The following is a 21,869-nucleotide window of genomic DNA, read 5'->3' as shown; positions in this document are numbered from 1 at the left end:
AGTGGGGCTGGCCTTGGCAAGCAGCGAAGCCCTGTCAGTCCTTCAGAGTGGCTGGCAGAGAAAGATGTGCTCTCGAGGAGGCTTCAAGATTAGTTATGCTGCTCCAGGAGCAAGGCAGGGGCGAATTGTGTGCCATAAACCCAGAACTGTGGTATTTGTGGAATGAGGAGGGAAAAACAAGACCCCAGATCGGTAGGAAATGAGTCTTTATTTTCATAGTCAGTCGGCAGGACACCGTGAGCATTGGAAAAGGAAAAACAATTATAGTCCGTGTTCGGAACGTAGCCCTGCCCACCTCCTCCCAACCCTGGTCTGTGTGGGACTGTGCAGGGTGCATGGGGCTGAAAGACTCCTTCCAGAGCCCTTGCTTCATGTCGTTGTCCCCTTTCCGAGTGGTGTAGGGGGCCAAGGGATGCTGGCTGGTACACCAGGGAGCAGGGTCTTTCTGAGGGTGTTCTCATTCTGTCCCTGAGTCCAAGACCTCAGAATCATGGACTCACAGCCTTTAGTCCGTCACTGAGGCAGCAACTTTGCTGCTGGGCTCGGAGGGGCCAGAGAAGGTGTCTGTCTGTGGTGCGTATCTGCTTGTGCCGGTGCGTGCACGCCCACTTGCTCTGAGCTCTAGGAGAGCAGGAAAGGAGATAGGACGGCAGACGTCCAAGGAACCTGATCAAGCAGAGTGAGGTACCCCAAAAGAGGACACCATGGGGTTTAGAATTCCGTGTTCTCTCTCTGAACCTCAACTTGCTTGTCTGTAAAGTGGGGCTGCGACCAGCGAATTCACAGCAGGAGAGACCCTTCTCCAGGCTCTCAGAAAATGAAGTCTACTTCAATCACAAGCCTGGTGGGAGGGGTGGCCTCTGAGACACTCCTGCCCGGGTCTAGACTCTGAGCAATGCAATTAATCACAATTTGCCCCCTGCTCTTCCCACTTTTTGGAAGAAAGAGGGAGGTTTGCCTGAAACACGTCATAATGATTTCCATTCACACTTTTGCACTAATTGGCTCATCTGTTTAATCAGTAACGGACATGTCGGGTCCCCAAAGAGGTTGGAGAGCTTCCACCTGGACCCCGGTGTGGGGAGGCTGGAGGCCTTGGCAGTAATCAAGGGGCTGGTGGGGGAGTCTGTGTCCGTTCTGAATCTTTACCACCCAGGCTGCCACCAGCCTCACCTCCTTCTCATAGGTACCGAGGGGTGCTCAGAGGCAGCCCAGTCACCCCTTCTGTGGACTGTCGCCTCTCCCTAGTCCCCAGTGCATCCCAGCCACAGGGGAGCCCAGTCACCAAGGTTCAGGCATCTGCTTCAGAAAGATGGGACGGGCTCCAGAGCGGCCTGCAGGGTGTGGCATTGCTGGAGAAGGTTCAAGGTCAAGGCCGGAGGTCAGGCCCCAGGGCTGTGGCCCTCAGGGTGGTGCCCTTGGTTCTTGGCTGTGCAGCCTTGGACAAATCCTTTCTCCCAGTGAGCTTTGTAATAGTGAGTTTGTAATAGCACTTACGTCAAAGTACTGTTTCTCAGCAGTCCCTGAGGGGCTAGCATTTTACGCATTCATTCAGAAATATTCATCCAGTGCTTACAATGTGCTGTAGACACTGTTCTGGGTACTGGGGCTACAGCCGTAGACAAAGGTCCCTCCCTGGGGACCGCACACTCCGGGGGCGGGGGAGGAACAGAAAACTAAGCACATAGTCAAAGTAAATTGGTTTCTATGTTATATAAATATTCTATATCGAATCATATGCATATAACTAAATATATATATATTTATTATTGGCTCATATAGTAATTATATATAAATAAATATATACTTAAGGTGGGAAAATCAACGTGCGATGGTGGAGGCAGCTGACAGAGAGGTCAGGGAGACCTCTGTGAGGGGAGCATTTAAGCAGAGACCCGAGGAAGGGAGGGAGCATGCTCAGAGCCTCTTTGGGAAAGAGCTGTAGGCAGAGGGGACTGTGGGCACGGAAGGCTCAGCCCCGGGACTGGAGGGGACTCAGTGCGGGTGCAGAGGCAGTCAGGGGGACTGGGTAGGGCCCTGAGGGTAAGTCCTGACGACTGCTTGGCACGAAGCAGGTACTACCTCAGTGTGCTTTCCTTCCCTCATTTGGTGTCTGTTAGCACCTCGTGACAGGCCCTGAGTGGGTCGTGGGGGCATGGAGATGGAAGCAGGGGGCCTGCCTGGGGGCTCACGGCCGGCTCCGGGACACCAGGCACATCCTCTCCAGAGCGGGCCTTTGGTGGAGCCTTGTGTGGGAGTGATGTAGATGCAGTGAAGTCCCTGGGCCCCGTGGAGCCCCTTCTGGTGGCGACACCTTGGCCAGCTCTTGAGGGACAAGTGGACCTCTGCTCGGGGGGAGCAGCCTGGGAAGGAGGTGTCGAGCAGAACGCGGACAGATAGCATGTGCCAAGGCCCAGGGGTTGCAGCGGACATGGTTGTGGGGAAAGGGGGTCTTTCAGTGTGGCTGGCAGTCCAGGATTGGTGGGGGGTGTGGAAGTGAGGGGAGCCCAGCACGGCCTATGGTATGACCTGAGGTCAGCCTCTGGGGCTGGGGAGTTTGCAGGAGCAGACCCTGCAAGGAGGGTTCTATGCAAGTGATGTGTTAAGGATCTGCTCCCAGGGTTGCCGCTAAGGGAGGGAAGGATACCAAGGCAGGCGGTCCCAGGAAAAGTCCCATAGATGGTGGCTTCAGCTCGACTCCACAGGGGGGCTCAGAGCTTGTCTCCAATCAAGGCAGGGGAACCGGCCTCTCCTGCTCCCACACCTGCCAGCCGCTGGCTCAGGGCCACCTCTGGCCCAGAACACGTCCAACTCTCGGCTGGCGGGCAGAGCAGCTCTAGGGGCCCAGGGGCCATCTGCTGAAGAGAAATCACAGGTGCAGGCATTCAAGCCCCCAGGGGCAGGGGGATGCACACCGTGTCTGCAGGGAGAAGAGATGGGGAAGTGGGTGAAGGTAAGGGGACCCACCCTCCCAGTTGGCCAGGGTCTAAGGGGTTTCGTGGGATGGGAGACTTTAAGTGCTAAAACTGGGATGCGGGGTCACCTGGAACACCAGTAGTGCCCACTGCAGTGACCTTACCTCCTTGAGCCTCAGTTTTTTCTTCTGTAAAATGGAGGTCATCGTCATGCCAACTTTGTGGGGGGATGCTGGTGTGATTCATCACAAAAATCCCAAGCAGAGCCCACTGCCCAGCCCAGAAGCCACTTGAAGAATATTTGTTCCCTAAGCCCTCCCAGTCACTTGCCAGGCACCAGCTGATCTCAAGCCCTAGAAGGATGTGAGCTGACAGTCCCAAAGCCAGGGGTCCTCCTAGTTGTTCGCCTCCTGCCCCCTGCCCAAGCATCTGACAACCTGCGGGGGGACTGAGGCCCCGGAGGGGAGGAGGAGGCTGTGTCTTTAAGTGTTCCGAACAGCCCTGAAATGTTATGACAGTGCATCTCACGAGGGATGCCGTTTCCACGGCAACCCCACACTAAGATAAGCAAGCCGCCTGTGTTTTTTCCTGCAAGGTTCAGGAATGGGGTTGGGGGGAGGAATTAGGCGATCTGTCAGCGGGAGGGGGGGACTTGGAAGCAGGAGCCACGTCCATTAATCCTTGAGCTCTGATTGTGTTATTCGGGAATGAACGTTAGCCGTTAGAGGGGGAAGAAGAGGCTCCCCCTTCCCCTGGCGCCCCATCTTGTGGGCTGGAGCAGGGGCTGCCTCTGGATGCACAGCAAGAGGAAGAAAGAGAAAGAACCACAGTCAAGTTTTGTTTGGGAAATTGCAGGCCTCTCCAGCTTCACCCCCACTGAGTGTTTCCTAGAGTTAAAGCCCAAATAGCCGGAGGCTGTGTGTGTGTGTGTGTGTGTGTGTGTGTGTGTGTGTGTGTGTGTAGAGCTCAGGGTGGGGGTTAGCATTAAAGACTCAGGTGCTACACTTAGACTCAGATAGACATAGGGTTCAAATTCTGGCTCTGCCAGTGGCTGAAATATGGAGCTACCTAACCTGATGGAGCCTCAGTTTCTTTATCCGTAGAATGGGATAATAATGAACAAGGAGCAAACAGTCTGGAGTCCGCCCTCCTTGGAAAGTTGTAGCTGAGACTACAGAGCACGCCAGGTGCTGTACTAGGCACTTTCACATGCGGGAGGTAACTTTTAAACCCTTCACATCAACCCTGAGAAGTAGGTTTCACCCCCTAATTATAGCTAAGGTCACACAGTCAGTCTGTAAAACAGCAGACCCCTAACAGGTGGTCCCCTACAAACCAGCCCACCACAGGAGGCTGTGAGGTATGAGTGAATGCGTGAATGAATGAATGGACTTTTCCAGGCTGTCACAATGGGGAGGGAGACCATGGTGGCTGTGGTGACCCCAGCAAGGCCTCTCTCCTTCTCATTCCTCCTCCCCACGTGCCCAGCCCCCCAGCATCTCGGCTCCTGTTCCCCAGCCCCCACCCCCCAGCCCCCCAGCAGGGTCCGGTGGGGCTCCGATGTCCAGAGTCTGGTTTGTGAACTCACTGACCATGTGCCTTTGGAGAAGTCAACTTCTTGGAGCCTGTGGTTTCTTGTCTGGAAGATGGACAAAGTGAGCCTTGCTTTGTCTGCCTTCCTGGGGTGCTGTGGGAGATGGGACGCGTGACAGTGCTGTGCGCTCAGCAGACATGAGGGTTGTGACTGTGGACGTCCTCCCCAGTATCCGTGCTGGGAGGAGCCCCGAGGGCAATGCTTAGCCCCAGAGGAAGGTTCGGCAGGGCTAGAATTGCAGGTCCGGGGATACCAGAAGCGAGATAAGGATGCTACTTGGGGGCAGGGGGAGATTCTTGGCGCCCTCAGAGCTGGTAATATAAGAAACCCAGCAGCCGCGGCCCTGATAAATGCCAGTGTCCCATGAATGACCGTGTGCTTGCAGGCTCAGGCCTGGGGTCCGGAAATATGCGTGTTAACAAATACCGTGGTGTTGCTTTAATCCAGCGGCTGGCGCAGGAGTGGGGGGCGGGTGCAGAGGAGGGATTGGTGGGCTTGCGCCAGCCTGGGAGCAGCAGGTCCGCAGATTGCATGTTGCTGTGTGACTGAGGACACCCCTGTCCTTTTCTGGTCACTGTCTCCCTCGTGTGCACCACGAGGGGGCAAGACCAGCCATCGCCGCCCTCCCGCTCCCCTGACATTCAGGGATCCGCTGTGGGCGCTGTGAGCAGGCCATGCCCCAGAGAGGGTGGCAGCGAAATCCAGGGAGGCACAGCCCAGCCAGGAACAGGGACGGCGGCTTAGCCAGCCCACGTGACCCCGAGCGCTGGGTTCTCATTTTCTGTCTCCATGGTGGGAAAATAGGATAATTCTTCCGTGATGGTGGGGGAGCCCCCGGGGGGTAGGGGTGGGGGCGCGGGCAGAGGACCCTGACATCCATTTCCCACGAGGCAGCGAAAACCCATAAAAGCTGAACACAAGTCTCTTATTCCGTGCCTCCTCCACTGTACAAAACACACACCTCTGGTCATCTGCTAGTGAACTCTGAAGGCTGAGCATAAATAATTAAAATGAAATTACGGTTGTCAAAATCAATTAGCAAAGACTTGGAGCCTCCATTCTTTGCTCACCTTTGGCATCCTGTGAGTTCTCAGTCGGCTGTCCTGGAGGAGCTGATGATGGACAAGGGTGTCCTGGACACAGACAAATGAGTGACATGCGGCGTGGTGCGGAAGGGCCAAGGGAGGGGCACCGGAAGCGGTTGGAGGGCACAGAAAGGACTTACAGGTGCTTAGACAGCCATGGCCCGCTCCTGTGGTCTGGGGTGGGCAGTGCCGGTGACAGGCTATGGCTCTGGTCCGTCCCAGATCTCTGCAGAGCCACAGAAAGCCCTTGGAGCAAGTCTGCCGTGGGCTCAGGGCATGGAGATGGCCCCGTGTGTCCCCACCAAGAAAATACGTGCATCCCATAGCTGCACATCCTAACCAGGTCCCAAAGCACCTGGGAACTGATCAGATTCCAAGAAGTAAAACTGATTCTTCCAGGGGGCTTGGGGAGAGAGAGTCCACCTTTCTCCCAGCTCCTAGAGCATGAAATGGGTTCTCAGGCCCTGGGGACTTAGACAACCAGAGGCAGCAGGAGCAAGGAGGTGGCATTTACTCCATGTGAACTTACTGGGAGTTTGGTAGATGTCTGATCTTCACCACCATCGCTTGCTTGGATTCGCACAGGAGTCTCCTACCTAGTGTCTTGCTGCCGCCACTGCCCTGCTGTTTGGCAGAATGAATGAACGAGGGGAGGCAGGGCTTTCATTGTGCCTATTTTACAGAGGAGGAAGCTGAGGTTTCAAGAAATCATCTGCGTGTGGGCAATGGGACATTGGATTGGAGCTCAGGCAGAATGGTTTCAGGGCAGGCATCGTCAGCATCATCTTGTGCCAACTTTAGGCCTGGGGGACTGGGAGTGGCATCTGCTGGATGCTGTTGAGCTCTTCTTGCTGCAGTGGGTGAGCGAGAAAAGAGGGGTCCCAGCACGGCAGGAGCTGCTATGAGGACAGGGACTGGCTCTGAGTGCTGAGCCTAGGGAAGCCAGTATGGCTGGAGCCCTGGAAGCAGGGGGTACGTGGTGCGGATGCGGTGGCCGGAGCCTGCCCGTGGTGAGGAGTTCAGATCTGATCTTAAGTGTGACAGGCCTGGGGCTGAGGGGTGTGGAAGTATTTTCCTAGTCGGGCCAGTATGAGGGAACTCGGTGATGCCACAGCTCAGTGACTGTCCCCACCACTCTCTACTGAATATTCTCCTTCATTCATCCTTTCAGCAACTATTTCGGGAAGCCCTTCTGTGGATAGGCATTATTCTAGGTACTGAGCCTAGAACAATACATAAGACGATGGCCCTGTCCTCAAGGAGCTTCTTACTGCCCAGTGTGAGGAGACAGAACATAAATGAGGAAACAGATTACATACAAAACTTTTAAACGGAGATAGAGCTATGAAGGAAACAGGCAGGGAAATGTGATAGCACCTGGTGGGGATGGGAGGAGCTACTTTGGGTGGGGTGGTCAGGGAAGGCCTCGCTGAGATGGACCTGTGGGGAAAGTTCCAGGGCAAGAGTACTGCAGGCAGAGAGACCAGCAAGTGCAAAGGCCCTGGGGTGAGATCTGAAGGAGAACCAGCATGGCTGGAGGATCACGAGTAGCAGAGTGGATTGTGTGCAAGTTGGTGAGCGAGGGAGGCGTTAGAAGACGGAGCAAGAAACTTGGTTTTGGTTTAGTGAGAGGAAGCTGTTAGATAGTGTTAAGCTGGGGAGTAGCATGTCTGATTATATTTAGCTCCCTGGAGAAGAGACTCTGGTGGGGCAAGAGTGGAAGCTGGGAGGTCATTGAGGAGGCCCCCATAGTATCCAGGCAAGAGATGATGGAGACTGGGACCAGTACAGTAGCAGTTAGAAAAGTTGAGCAGTACTTGGATTTGGGACATGCCTTGGGGTAGACCTGGATGTGAGGGATGACGGACAAGAGGGACAGTGACTAGTAGATTTTGAATCTGAGCATCTGAGAGAAATGAAAGTGGAGGAGGGACACCTGCAGTGCCTCCCTGACGGAACTGAGGACTCTTAAGGACTGTTTCTGTGCCAGATTCATCACTTTACCACTCTGTGCCTCGTTCGGGGCCTGACAGAATGAAGTTCTTGTGGAGTGCAATGTGAATGAAGGAGGGGAAAGGGTTCAGAAAGACAGGAGAGTGTAGTTAAGTAAGTAAGTGAGTAACACTCCCATGCCTAGGGTGGAATAGCATCGGCCTTTCCCTAAGCGGCGGACACAGAACAATAACCCTTGACTCTAAACAGTTGTTCAGCAGAATGGTTTAGGGACCAGTGTAAATGTTGCCTCCCTTTCTGGAGAGTCAAGATGCACATTGGGTCAAATAAAGGCTCTGAAAAGGCCGGCACAAAAGATCCCGTTTAACTTGGGGTAAGCCAGCATTTCCCAGACTTCACCAGCAGAGCTTATTTTGCTGGCTTATTAACATCTGAACACAGTTCAGGAAAGGCTTTTCAGGCCAGCCTCCCTTATATGCACTCAGTTGCTGGCCGTCACTGAAGAGGGTCAGAGGGGCATCTAGCCATCCCATACTGAGCTCTTAGGAAATCACTCCCCGGTTGAGGATTTCTCCAAATATGGTGCCATCATTAGCATCATAATAATGGCTATCCCTGACTCAGTCCTGAGCGGGGTCAGCCACCGTTCTAAGCAGTTTCCACGCTTCTTCCATTTAAAGCTCAAACCAGCCCTTTGACACGGGTGCGATCATCACCATCCCCCCCTCACAGATGGGGAAAGCAACACTTGGAAAGATTAGGTGGCTTGCCCGGGGTCACACAGCCGGAAAATAGCAGAACAAGGATATAGTCTCAGGAAAGTTCCAGAACCTCCCCTGCCCCCAGCCTGACCACTACGGTATCCCGCTAGGGGGGGCCCCTGGCCAAGCCACACTGGGGGCCCTCCATTTGTTGTCTGCCTTCCTAGCTTGAGTCTGGACTCCCTTGGGCAGCCCGCCCTCTGCCCTGCCCCCAGCCATCCCGGAGCTGATGCTGAGCATCTCAGAAGCCCATGGAATTGGAGAATTTTAAACAGGAAACTGGTATAATTTTGGTCAGGAGCTCAGGCAAGAGGGAGAAGCTCTGCCAGGCCCAGCCACATCCAAAAGAAATAAAGAGGGAGGGTTTAGGGTTTCAAGTTTGTGCGTTTAAGGGCTGTGAAGACAAATAAAGGATTTTTATTCAGCCCTGTCCAGGCTTGGCTGCTTTCTGCTTTTCCCCATCTCTCCCCTGTCCCTCCTTATTGAACTGAGGAGGGGGCCCATGCAGTGAAGCCCACCTCCCACCCAGGCCTTTGTGACTTGGCATGTCTGGCCCTCCCCCCGCCACCCCCACTCTCAGACTGTCTCAGCCAGTGCCTGCCCCTCCTCACCCTTCCCCTCCCTTGGTTTTTGTTCTTGCAGGGGCTCCCCAGGGCCTGGGCCACTGGGGGGGGCTGCCGGTGTGGGGAGGATACAATGGAAGTCTTGTGAGGCTGTAGTCCCCTCCGGCCCCCTCCCCAGGGGCCCGGCCCCAGACCTCTCTGAACCCTTGTCCCCTTGGAAAACCAGACTAAACCTAACCTGGCTGGTTGGGGAGAAGGATTTTCGCAGCCCCGAGGACCTGTCTCCTGACACCCCCACCCCCCCTGCCCATCGCACACCCGTGGTCCAAACAGCACAACCACAACACAGCGCCAACCTCAGCTTTAGCAGTTTTATTCGATCAGCCAGTTCATTCTTCCCTTAGGGGCCCCCAGCCCCCACTCTATTTCATTTCCATCCCACAGACATCCCCTCTGTGCCTGGGAGAACGACAATGAACAGGCCACGGCTCCTGGGTGGGCCAGGGGCCCTGCGGTGCGGAACCACGCAAATAACCATTGCTGGCATGTCACCAGGAGGAGCATTTATTGAGTTTTTATCATATGCCAGTGATGATCTATGCAGCCGCCACAACCCCGTGAGGTAGCTCCTGCTATTAGTTCCTTCCTGCAGAAGAGGAAACCGAGGCAGGGAGAAGGACTAGCCTTGCCCAAGGTCATAGTCAGCAGGTGGCAGGGTCAGGATTCGAAACCAAGCAGGCTGCTTTCAGAGCTGCTCTTAGCTGCCAATGCCTGTGTCAGGATGCTTAGCAGTGTTTGTGAGACAGGCACTCTTCCCACCAGGGTGGTCTCCCCACCCCCGCCACCCCCCTGGGGCGCGTGCTTTAAGATTCAGGACGCACTTTTGGATCACGATCTTCAGGATGACCATGCGGGGTAGTACAATGTTGGCCCCTTGTGATGAAGGTGACCCTAAGGTTCAAAGAGGTAAAAGGAATTGTCAGGGGCCCCCAGAGCTCGTGGATCTGGCAGATCTGGGATTGGAGCGGCTTCTGGCTTAGCTGAATTTCATCTAAGCTGAGCATTAACACTCGATACGTACGCTGTGAATGAAAGCCCATCCAATGCAAGGGACTGGGCGCCGGGCCCCGGAGTAGATGAGCCCCTCTCTTTGGGAGAAGAAGCCACCTGTCCAGGGCTTTTCCTGACTGAGCTAAATCCCCTTCCAATGGGCTCATATTTGTGCCACGGTGGGAAGCTTTGCTCAAAGCGCATTCGCGTCCAATCTCCCCAAGGAGCCTCCTCCTGGGTTTCCAGCAGATTCTAGGTGACACCTGTTTGCAGGTTTCTGGTCTGCCCACCTGGGCCGGATATCCCGCAGGCTCCTGGTGGCCTCTCCCTGAGAGGGGCAATTCCCAGGGTTGGGACTTTTCAGGCCTTCGGTCAGATCATAAATCCAGGGTAACTGCAGAGCTCCCCCCCAAGGAGACTTCCCGAAGGCCACCATGGCTCTCTGCCCTGCGGGCACCCCACCTGGGCTGCAGGGGCCTGACCACAGCCCAGGGTCACACCACCAGTCAAGGGTGGCACCACGACCAAACCTCAGGTCTTCTGACCCCCAGCCTGACACTTTTTATTTTTTTGAATTTTTTATTGTTATGTTAATCACCATATATTACATAATTTGTTTTGGTGTAGGGTTCCATGATTCATTGTTTGTTCATAACACCCAGTGCTCCATGCAGAACGTGCCCTCCTTAATACCCATCACCAGGCTAACCCATCCCCCTACCCTCCTCCCCTCTAGAACCCTCAGTTTGTTTTTCAGAGTCCATCATCTCTCCTGGTTCATCTCCCCCTCCGACTTACTCCCCTTCATTCTTTCTCTCCTGCTATCTTCTTCTTTTTCTTTTTTCTTAAAATATGTTGCATTATTTGTTTCAGAAGTACAGATCTGTGATTCAACAGTCTTGCACAATTCACAGCACTCACCGTAGCACATACCGTCCCCAATGTCTATCACCCAGCCACCCCATCCCTCCCACCCCCCATCACTCCAGTAACACTCAGTTTGTTCCTGAGATTAAGAATTCCTCATATCAGTGAGGTCATATGATACATGTCTTTCTCTGATTGACTTATTGCACTCAGCATAACACCCTCCAGTTCCATCCACGTCGTTGCAAATGGCAAGATCTCATTCCTTTTGATGGCTGCATAATATTCCATTGTGTATATATACCACAGCTTCTTTATCCATTCATCTGTCGATGGACATCTTCCCAGCCTGACACTTTTTAAACCACACGTGCTTATTTATTTATTTTAAACTAGCATCAGAATAAGAATGGCAGATTATTTAAGCTGAGGGATTGGTACCCGGAGGTTCATTGTAGTGTTCTCTCTCTGTTTGACAACTTCCACATTATCAGTTAAAACAATAAGCCGAATGTCACCTCCTCAGAAACCCTTCTCTGAATGAAAATATTAGATTGCTGTTCTTCTCAATAGCCCCTTGTTTGCTTCCTCCGCAGACCTTAGGATAACTCACAGGCCGTTTATTATTCATCTGTTTACGTCTGTCTCTCAGGGGAGTGTGAGCTCCTGCGTGGGCTCTGTGGGCTGGGGTGTGTGTGTGTGTGTGTGTGTGTGTGTGTGTGTGTGTGTATGTGTGTGTCTGCTAGCACAGAGCGGACATACAGAAAGCATCCAATAACTACCTGGGGAGTAAAGGAGTATACATGTGGCATCTAGAGAAAGCACAGTGGCTTCAGGTGCGGGCACGGCAGAAAGTGAACAGTGTCTCCATGAGTCGGGGGGTTCAGGGCAGCAGTCGAGTGCAGGGGACAGAAGGAAGCTGTCTGGTTTGAAGCCCAGCTCCAGTTTCCCCGTGACCTTGGGGGAGTCTCTGACCTGCTCAAAGCCCCCCGTTCTCTACCTGTAGAGTGGCCTTCCCGATGGTTCTAGTGTCAGAACGAGGCAGTGACACAGAGACACCTGGTACATACCAAGTGCTGCCTCCAGGCAGATGGTTCATCTCATTGTCCCAAGTTCCGCCCCTCCCCCCCGACTGCCCTCTGAGTGGCCTTGGGAGTGTCATTTAACCTCCCTGGACCTTTTTGGCTGCCTTCAGGAAGCAGGGCTGTTGGTGCCTTCTTTGTCTGAAGGAAGGAGCTGGGCCACAGCACCTTGAGGGGTCCCAAGCTTTGGAGAGAACTGCTTTCCTCTCCACAGAAAGTTTTTATTGCTGGGTGGCTCTAGCTGGAAAGGGCCCCCTCCCCCCTTCGTGATAAAGGAGAAGTCCCTGGCTGGGGAGGGAGAGAGGCCTGTGGCGTCTGAGCTGGGTTTGGCACAGGTGGGACAGCTCTCAAACATGTGTTCCAGGGGACCACCCGTGCCTGGGGTGGAGGATGAAGCAGGAGGCCAGCAGGTCCAGACTGGAGGCTGGCTTGGTCTCTTCCTGCCACGCGACTTGGGGCCAGAGTCCTGCAAAACCCCATCCCCATTCCAGTTGTGAGAGCCTGTTTGTACCTCTGCAGGCCTGAGGGGCCCATCACAGACTCTGGTGTGGCTGTGAGAGAAGGAAGTTTCATGGGGGAAAGGGCCAGCTCTGTGTCGGAGGGATGCGGTCTGTGGAGTGTTCTGGGCACCCTGTAGACCTATGCTCTTTCTAAGCAAGGCTGAGGGCATGGCAAGCTCCCTAGAAGTTCTCCAGTGGCCCCAGTACTTGTTGAGTGTGCCCCAGGCCCTTCATGGGCCCTGTCTCATTTGTGGGGTCATCTTAATGCCCCTCCAAACATGAGTGCCCATCTTCATTTCCGTTGTATACACGAGGAAACCGAGGCACAGAAAGATGGAGCAGCTTCCCCAGATTACACAGCTAGTAGGAGGTGAAACTGGGATTTGAACCCAGGTCCAGGAGCCAGCTTTAGACTCAAAAACCCTAATGGTAATTCATTCTTGGTACCCAGTCAAGTGTTGAACAAAGACAGATGTCCCCACTCCTCTCCTTTTCTACTCAAACTCCCCTTTAGGTCCTGGAGCTGTCTCATGAGGAAGGGGAAAGGTCCCTCATGCATGGAAGAGGCAATAGAGGGAGTGTCTGGAAGCACTGGTGTTGGAAAGGCCCCCCCCCCCCCCCGCCCCGGGGGACTTCAATGGGTCTCGAACCTTCCAGGAGAGGGAACAGAAAACACAAAGCTCTGAGCTGTGCTCACGGACGGACCCGGACAGCAATGCTAGATGTGGCTGGGTGGCGAGGGAGAGAACACTTGGGGGATAAACAGCACTGGGGGGTGGGGGTGGGGGCTTCAAGCCTTTGAAGAGTCCGGATTTTATTCTAAGTGCAATGAGAAACGTTCAGAGGGCTTTAAGCAGAGGAGCTCCAGGTTCTAATTTGCATTTTAAATAAGTCTCTCTAGCTGCCGCATGGAGAATGGATTACAGGGGTGAAAGGGGGAGCCAGGAGACAGAAGTCAGGACTGCTCCCCAGGAAGGACCTGCTTGGCATTGCTCACACACACACACACACACACACACACACACACACACACACACACGTCTTGTTTCTATCAGGGTAGACTCAGGAACTTGGGAGAGAGGTGGCTGGGGGGGCGGTCTACTGGTGGGGGGACCCTAGGGCATCCCCTTGGGAGGTACGAAACCTCAGTTTGTCCATACTGGTCCCCATAATAGTGGGAAAGAAGAGGAAATGTTGAAGGAGGACTTTGTATATTGAGGGCTTTGCTAGGAGAATCCCTCCCGAGACTGCTCGAACCCCATTGATGCTATTAGTGTTGTTGTTCATGTTATTTTTAATGTTATTATTTAACATGAATATAAAACATTATTATAAACAGTGGTGGTATTTTAACACAGAGCTGCTATGGTAAATGGGCACACCAGGCCCTTGATGGTAGGGGACATTGTGGGGACAGATTCGGGGAGAGAAACAAGAGATTTTACTTACCACCCAGTAAATGGAGTGCCTGCTGTTTTCTGGCCCTGCTAGGCATTAATGGTGATTCACTGGTCTCTAAGACCACACTTCTGCCCCCTAGGGATTTGGCCTCCTAAGAAAATAAAGGGAGTGAATACTGACTGTAGCACAAAGTAGGGTGTGAATGGTGTGAGAAGCAAAATCCACAAGGGTAGGCTTTTAGGGGATAAGAGTGGGAGGGGGTGGAGAAATCCTTGATGAGGTGGAGTTAAGGACTGGGGGTGGGAGGGAGGTATTCCAGCTTGCGGGCAGCATCTTCCAGCGCCTGGCCGTGAGAAAGCGTGGGGTGTTTCTTTTCAGCAAAGAAGGAATGATCCCCCTTGGTGGTAACCCTGGGAACATGTAGAGGAGTAGCGAAATATTAAATTGGAGAGATGGACTGGGGCCAGGTGATGGAAGTCCTCGAATGCTGAACTTGGATTTAATTGTTCAGCTTTCGGGAGCCTTTGAAGGCTTTGAATCAGGCCAGTGGTCTAGGGCTCTTGCTCAGATAGAGTGCAGGGGATGGACTGAAGAGGCGAGAGGAGATGGACTGGAATGACTTGCCTACTGCAGGAGTCCAAGTAATAGAAGATACAGGCCTCAAGTGGGGCAGGGACACTGGGGTAGAGGGAGACAAGGGGCAGATACAGGAGGCAATGGAAGGTTCTACAGGACTCTGGAAGGAACTGGGTGGGGCAAGAACAGAAATGGTGATGTGTCTGAGTCTTTGAGCTGAGGTCCCTATGAGATTGTTGGGGCTGCCAAGAAAAATGAAGGGAAATCAGAGGTTGGGGAAACAGCTAGTTTGGAGAAGCCAGAGAGATAATGAACTCAGCTTTGGAAAAAGAAGTTAGGATTCTCACTCCATCACCCTTCCTACATCAGAATCCCTTTCCAACAGTATCCTCTCCGCACTTAGATGGAAGTTTACCTGCATTTATTAAGCCCTGACAATAAGAATAGAATGTTGCCAACCCAGAGCCTGTCTGTTTGGTCTTTATCAGATTACAGTGTTATTCATCTTCACTCTCCCCCTTGCCTCTTTTTGCTTCTAGATGTCAAATTCACTTAGGGCCACAGGCCAGGGCCAAGTTGGTTCTTTTGTGTTTTGTTTTGTTTTTGTTTTTGTTTTATTCCTTTGGACCCAGAATACATCATAGTCCCTGGCAATAGAAGAGCTCAACAAATATCTGTGGATGGAAGGGAGGGAGGAAGGCAGGGCTGCCTTACTCACTTCAGTTCAGCACTGAGCCTAGCCCTTAGCAGCCGCTGAACTAGTTTCTGTGGACCAGTGTGCGTCTGAGGTTTCTGAGCTCCCCCCTGGTAGCTGCTATGCTAGCAGTGTGGTGTGTTTATCTTTATGGTGTGGATCGCAATTTTTCTTTCAAGTCCAAAGGCATTGACAAACCCCAGCCTAAAACAATAAAGTAGACTGCATTTCTGCGGAAGGCGGGGAGTGGTGGGGGGGGGAGGGAAGAGGAAGAGGAGAAAGCAAGAGAAGCTCTTCACTCCCCTCCCCTGGTGATTGCTGGGAGGAAGGTTAGAGCTAGCGGGGTGTTTAAGGGCGGGGCTGGGGAGGGCAACAAGCCCAGCCTCTGAGCGATGGAAAAATAATAGAGCTCCTCCTGGCTGGCTGGGTTAGCAGCAACCCCGTGCCGCCCAGGGGGTGTCATCAGCAGTGCCTGTCTGGCGTCTTGGGAGTGAGAGCAGGTCCCCTCGGCCACGGACTGGAGCAGCCCGGCATTGTCCACACCAGACAGACCTTGCTGGCTATTGCTTTTTGTAAGGGTTGGGTCTGATGGATGCCTGGGTGGGGGTCCTCGAAATGGGAGCCGCGGATGTGTGCGTCTGTCCGTCTGGAAAGCCGGTGAGAATGTACCGAGAGACTTGGCTAATGACAGGTGGCCTCTCTGGCCACTTTCAACAGCTCTTTGTGATGCAGAAGTTAAAGAAAAAAGAAGTTGCTTCCACCGAGGCAAATTCCCAGTGTTAAATTAGGGAAGGTTTAGGGGAGGGATCTTGATGCCTACCTGGTGTTATGGTTGCTGTTTCTGGGAAGCTACTGTTCCCCTCAAGATAAGATCAAGCCCCCCCCCGCTGGGAGGCTGGGGTTCTAGTCCCAGTCCTGAGATGAACTCAACTGTGGGACCTCAGCTCAGCCGCCTGGCTTCTCTGGACCTCCATGCTCACCTTCTGTATTAGTTTCCTGGGCTGCTGTAACAAATCACCCACAAACCGAGTGCCTTAGAACAACAGAAATGTAATCTCCCACATTTCTGGAGGCCAGGAGGCTGAAATCAAGGTGCCTGCTGGGCCCCACCCCGTCAGGGCTCTAGGGAAGGATGCTTCCTGCCTCTTCCCGCTTGCTTCTGACAGTTGGTGGCCATCCTGGATGTCCCGCCAGTCCTACCCCACTGTCTTCACATGGCCGTCTTCCTCCTGTGTCTACTTCCCTGTGTGTTCTCTTGGATCGTTGCAGGTAGGGTCCTCCCTCAGCAAGTATGACCTCATCCTAACAAACTGCATCTGCAAAGACCCTTTTTCCAAATAAGGCCACACACAGTCAGAGGTTCCGATGAAAAGCATGAATTTTGAGGGGACAGTACTCAACCCAATACACCTTCCCCCCCTTTTTTTTTAAAGATTTATTTATTTATTTGAGAGAGCGAGAATGAGAGAGAGAGAGAGAGAGTACATGAGAGGGGGGAGGGTCAGAGGGAGAAGCAGGCTCCTCGCTGAGCAGGGAGCCCGATGTGGGACTCGATCCCGGGACTCCAGGATCATGACCTGAGCCGAAGGCAGTCGCTTAACCGACTGAGCCACCCAGGTGCCCACACCTTCCCCCTTTAAGGGGTTGTACTTTATGAAGTTCAACTTATGTTGTTCATAAAAAAATTATGAAGTGCCTGTTGGTTGTAGTGCTTATCTTATTTTAAGACAAGTAAGACACCGTTTTGGATTTGCCTGCCTCCTTCATAACAAGCCCACAACCGTTGAACTTGCACTAGGCCTGTTGCGGGGTGGGGGTGGGGTTTCTAAGAATCCAGAGCTTTCCCCAAGATATGTGGCTGCTTAAATACACCTGTGCTGCTCGCATTAGACAACCTCCAACTTGCTTGGATGACGACAGAAGCTTGTCCAAGCTTTCCTTTTAATGCCACTTGTCCCATGATAAAAATCTATCTAACTTGTCTTGGGGCTGGAAGAACACTTTCTGATTCCACAAACTCTCAATCCAGCAGTTTTTGGAACATTGGCCACAACATTGGCAGATCTAAGTCAAACATAACTTTGGGAGGCCGGTTCCTTCCACGTTTCCAGAGGGAGAGGAAGTGCATCCGCCGTTGGCAGCATGTGACAGACCAGATGATTTTAGGTGGAACTTACATGAACTAGGATGCTTTTTATTTTAATGGTTTTATAGTAATTAAATGAGTATTTGATCAAATAGATTTAACCCATCGACCCCAGGGTTTCCTAGTTAGTATTACTTAAGACAAGGTTAGGTTTAAAAAAAATGAGTTGGTTTTAAGTCCTTTGAAAAAGCAAGATGCGGTAACAAATAGTACAGGTGGGGTAAGGATATCGTGAAACCGGCGATGGTTGTGTGCAGGGGGATATCGCCAATACTGTGAGGGAGTTATGGGAATGGCTTGTGTTTGGGGAATACCGGTTGAGTGGATTAGGGTGTTTAGCATTCCTACCTGTGTTTGGATCTCAACTACACCGCCTACCAGCCTGGTGGCCATAGGCAAGTCACTCAGTGCCTTGGAGGATCAGTTTCGCCATCTGTAAGTTGAGGGTAGTGGGACCCCTGGGGCACAGAGGGGGGCGTTCCTGTGGAGTGTGGAGCCCTGGGCACCCAGGGAGAGCCGTGTGGGCTGGATGCCGCTCAAATCTGACTGCTTCCAGTGGGATCCAGATGGGAAGACCCAGAGTCCACCTGTCTGAGAGAGGGGGCAATGCGGCGCTGGTCGGGTTCCAGCACTTTGAGCTGGAGGGGTCCCCTAGATGCTTGACCCTGGGGTGTGGTCCTGGCAGGCAACCTCCTGCAGGTTCGAAGCTGGAATGGGGCCAAGAGAACTGTTTTGTATGTTTCGTTTTAGCAATTCAGGAAGCTTTGTTTTGATTTTTGTTTCTGTTTTTAAGCTCCCACTATGTACCCGCTGCTTCATGCTTCGCTTGAAATTTTATTGCTCCTGTAAAAAAATCCCATGAGAAAAGTGGCATTATTTCCATTTTACAGATGAGGGCCCTGAGGCTCAGAGAGGTGAAGTAACTTGACCAAGGTCATACGGTTGGAAGAGATAGAAGGAGGACTGGAAACCTCCACCGTCCTGCTAGGCACCCCCTGCTCCTCCTGCCCCAGCGGTGGGCGTTCCTGAGAGAACCACCGTGAGGATGGGCAGGCCGGGATAGGAGACACGGAAATCGACCGGAAAAATCCTACACCTTTTTATACATAAGGGTCCCCTAGGTAACGGCATCCCACAGGCTTAGGCTCTTCATTTCACTTGTCTTTCTAGAAGGGGGACGCTGGGGATCATTTCTTCCTCTGTGGCTTTCGCATTTCTCTGCAGCATCAAAGCAGGTGAAATTGTCCAGATGTATCCTCTGGAGACCATGGGGGGTGGGGGATGCAATCTCATGGGATTAAAAAGCAATTTGAACATGAAATTACTCCCTGGGGCCTGGCAGTGATGCAGGGAGGGGGATATAACATTTCTTGGAAATTGATATTCTCACTTCCCAGCGGGTCTGGGTTTGTGGACAGTCTTCTGGGTTCTGTCTTCCTCGCCATGGTTTGTGATAACTCTAATTGTCCTTATTCATACAAGACTTGCATTTCCACGTGGATTTGCACTTGAAAACAGGCCTGAGTTAGTCTGGCACTTGGAGCTCTTGTGGTGTGCGGGGTGTCCTTCTTGAACTTCATGCCTTCACCGCTTCCCAGGCCAACACCATCTACAGGCAGAGACCGTGGTAATAAGAGCTAGCGCTAATTATGAAGCAGTTGCCATGTGTCGGGCCTTGTTCTCAGCACTTCACATGTTAATTTATCCTCAGTTATTTAATCCTCAGCACAGCGCTCTAAGCCAGGTACACTTGGCCTCATTTTACAAACGAGGCACAGAGAGGTTAGGTGACTTGCCCAACATCACACAGCTCAGCTATGATACAAGCAGGATTTGAACCAGACCTACCTCCTTGACACTGTGCCACGCTGAGTTTCCTGTGAGTTCCTTTGACATACACCCAGCACACCCTGAGCAGACATCTGTCCCTGAGCTTAGAATATTGAGAATACTTGTTTATTTTCTCATGTACCTTCCTTGCGAGTTCTTTGAAACTAGAGCAAACGCCTATTTAGTTCCGTAGTCCCCAGAGCCCAGGATGGCAATTGGCACATGAAGAACGTCTGATAATGTTGTTGAAACGAAAGGATTTGAATTTGAAGTTCACCTTCAAGGAAATTCGTATCAGTGGATCCCAAGAAATAAGAAAGACGCCATCTGAGAAGCAGAGAGCCACGGGTGCGATGTGGGGCAGAGTGACCCAGCTCCTTTGCTCAGGACTGAACATTGGTGTGTAGCTGAGGTGCATTGGTGCATCTGGGGCGGGTTGGTGCTCGGTGTTTATCTCTTTATACGCCAAGCACAGCACCCACCAGCTCTCCTGAACAATGGTAAAGAGTATGCTTTGGGGGAAGACAGTGTGATATGATATTGTGATGAGAGTAGCCTGGGCTTGAAATCTGGCTGTACTTCTGATTTTCTTTAAACCTCAGGTTCCTCTTCTGTAAAATGGGCTCATTATGAGGATTAAATGAGATGAACAGCCAGCATAGTAACTGGCCTGTGAATCCTCAGTAAATGTTAGCTTAATACTGTTACATTTTCAGAATCACTGTCCCTCCTAGCACCTGCTGGGCCTCACACAGCCTGCCCAGGCCCCGTTCTATAGAGGGGGGCTCTCCACTGAGGCTGAGAGCACACAAAAGTGATCGCCTTAAGTCCCAGGATTAGAAGAGAGAGAAGATCCAGGCTCCTGACTCGTAAACCGGTGCTTTGTCCTGTATCATGCTGCTGCCTTCTATCACTGGGAAAGCTTGGGCTCTCCTTAAAAAAATCTGTGAAGTACTACCAAAAGAATTTAAGTAATTTATTGAGGTGAAATTCACATAACATAAAATGAAGCATTTTTGAAATGAAGGCTTTGGTGGCATTCCGTTCATTCCCAGTGTGGTACACCACCTATCGAGTGTTCAAAATGTCCATCATTCCAAAGTCAGTCCCCTTACCCAGGAAAGCGGTTTCCCTCCCTTCTCCTCTCCCCTAGGTCAATCAATTTTCTCTCTCCAAGCATTGGCCTCATAGGGATATTTCTTATAAATGAGATCATGCGGTATGGAACCTTTTGTGTGCTGCTTCTTTCTCAGAGCACAAAATTTTAGAGGTTCATCCACATTGTAAGGCATGTCTGTGCTCCGTTCCTTTTTAATGGCTGGATAATAGTCCACTGTATGGATCTGGTCCAACTTGCTTATCCATTTATCTGTTGTGGGACATCTGGGTGGTTTCTGCCTTTCAGGTATTTGTGAATAGTGCTGCTCGGAGCACGCATGTACATATATTTGTTTGAGTACCTATTTTCAAATCTTTGGGGTATATACCACTTTCCCTACATTTTAAAGGATGAGGCAGACGCATGCTGCATTGTCACTTCGGAATATTAATAAACCAGCAGGCATTGATAATTTAAAGTTTGGTTCATATCTGGGGATGCCTGGCTGGCTCGATCGGTAGCGCACGTGATTCTTGATTTCGGGGTCATCAGTTTAAGCCCCACATTCGACATGGAGCCTACTTAAAAAATAAAAAATAAAATAAATAAAAGGTGGGGAAAAATGTGGTTGATCTCTATCTCATCCCTAAAAATTAACAAACTTCCTGTTCCACAAATGCGGTTTAAATACCTCCACTTTCCTGGCCAGTAGAGTTTTATCTACACACACAAGTGTGCACACGTGGGCCTGCGCCTTCTCACACGGTCGCTATTGCTTTTCCATGGGTTGCTGTCCCACTGGGAGATTGTGTCTCTTTTGATGTTTATTGACATAATCTGATGTTTTGTTTTTTTAACTGCCTCCGTTAGGCACTCAACACCATTCAAAGGATGTGGGGGGGGGGGGAGAGAGAGAGAGAGAGAGAGAGAGAGAGAGAGAGGCATGCGCCACAGTTAGCCTTGGAAATAGAATTAGAAATACAAGCATTATTAGTCTTCTAGTGATAAACTCCTTGATGGCTTGTACCGTAGTTTATGCTTTTTTAAAACACATGTCCTTTGGCTCCGAGTATAAAGTTGGGAATCTGCAAAGGTTTGCTCAGCAAGGGAATCACAGTACTATTCTGATGTGCCAACAAGCTCTTCAGCGAAGCTGGCTGTCAGCGGTGAAATGAGGAAGCCCCGGAAGGAGGATAGAAGAAGGGTCAGCTCCCTTCCTGGGATGACAGCTGTCACAGTGAACCCTGTGAACCGGCAGGACCATCCACACCATGTGTCGCCATCGGCCTATTGCTCCAGGCTGCACCTGGAGATGAATCATGCCACTCTCCACGATGACTCAAAACAAGCATCCCAGGTCTGCACCAGGACGGCCTCCAGGCTGGGACATCTTCTGTCCTCCATGGCCTGGCAGGCCTAACCAGCATGTCCCTTCCAGATCAGCAGGCTTGCGTTCAGATCTGGCCACCTCCTGGCTGGATGACCTTAGACAAATGACTTAGCCTCTCTGGGCCTCAATTCCTTCAGAAGGTTACGTACGGTAACTGTGGAATGAGCTCCCGTTTGTACTGTGCTTCGCCAGGTGCCTGACTCCTATCAGGGACTTGGTTCTGTAATTATTGTTACTATGCCCTTTCCTTCCTTGCTAGACATTTTCTGTTCCTTCCTTTCTTTCTTTCTTTCTTTCTTTCTCTCTCTCTTTCTTTCTTTCTTTCTTTCTTTCTTTCTTTCTTTCTTTCTTTCTTTCTTTCTT

The 21,869-nt window shown here is 51.8% G+C and overlaps 1 protein-coding gene across 4 annotated transcripts in view; it reads left to right on the top strand.

Annotated features, from left to right (window-relative positions):
- Positions 1–21,869, top strand: part of TSPAN18 (tetraspanin 18) — a 180,762-nt gene that overhangs the window by 60,631 nt on the left and 98,262 nt on the right. Inside the window, exon 3 of one of the 4 annotated variants that reach the window (XM_073904718.1) lies at positions 4,019–4,133. The exons of the other annotated variants lie outside the window; for them this stretch is intronic. The gene's annotated coding sequence lies outside the window, so the exon portion shown is untranslated. The remainder of the gene's footprint in view (positions 1–4,018; positions 4,134–21,869) is intronic. 4 annotated transcript variants of the gene reach the window in all.

Source organism: Callorhinus ursinus, unplaced genomic scaffold (genome assembly GCF_003265705.2).
Source record: "Callorhinus ursinus isolate GAN/ISIS: 27379988/994484 unplaced genomic scaffold, GSC_fseal_2.0 scaffold21, whole genome shotgun sequence".
NCBI lineage: Eukaryota > Metazoa > Chordata > Mammalia > Carnivora > Otariidae > Callorhinus > Callorhinus ursinus.
The sequence above is the reverse complement of the archived record's forward strand: the minus strand, read 5'-3'. Positions and strand labels throughout refer to the sequence as shown.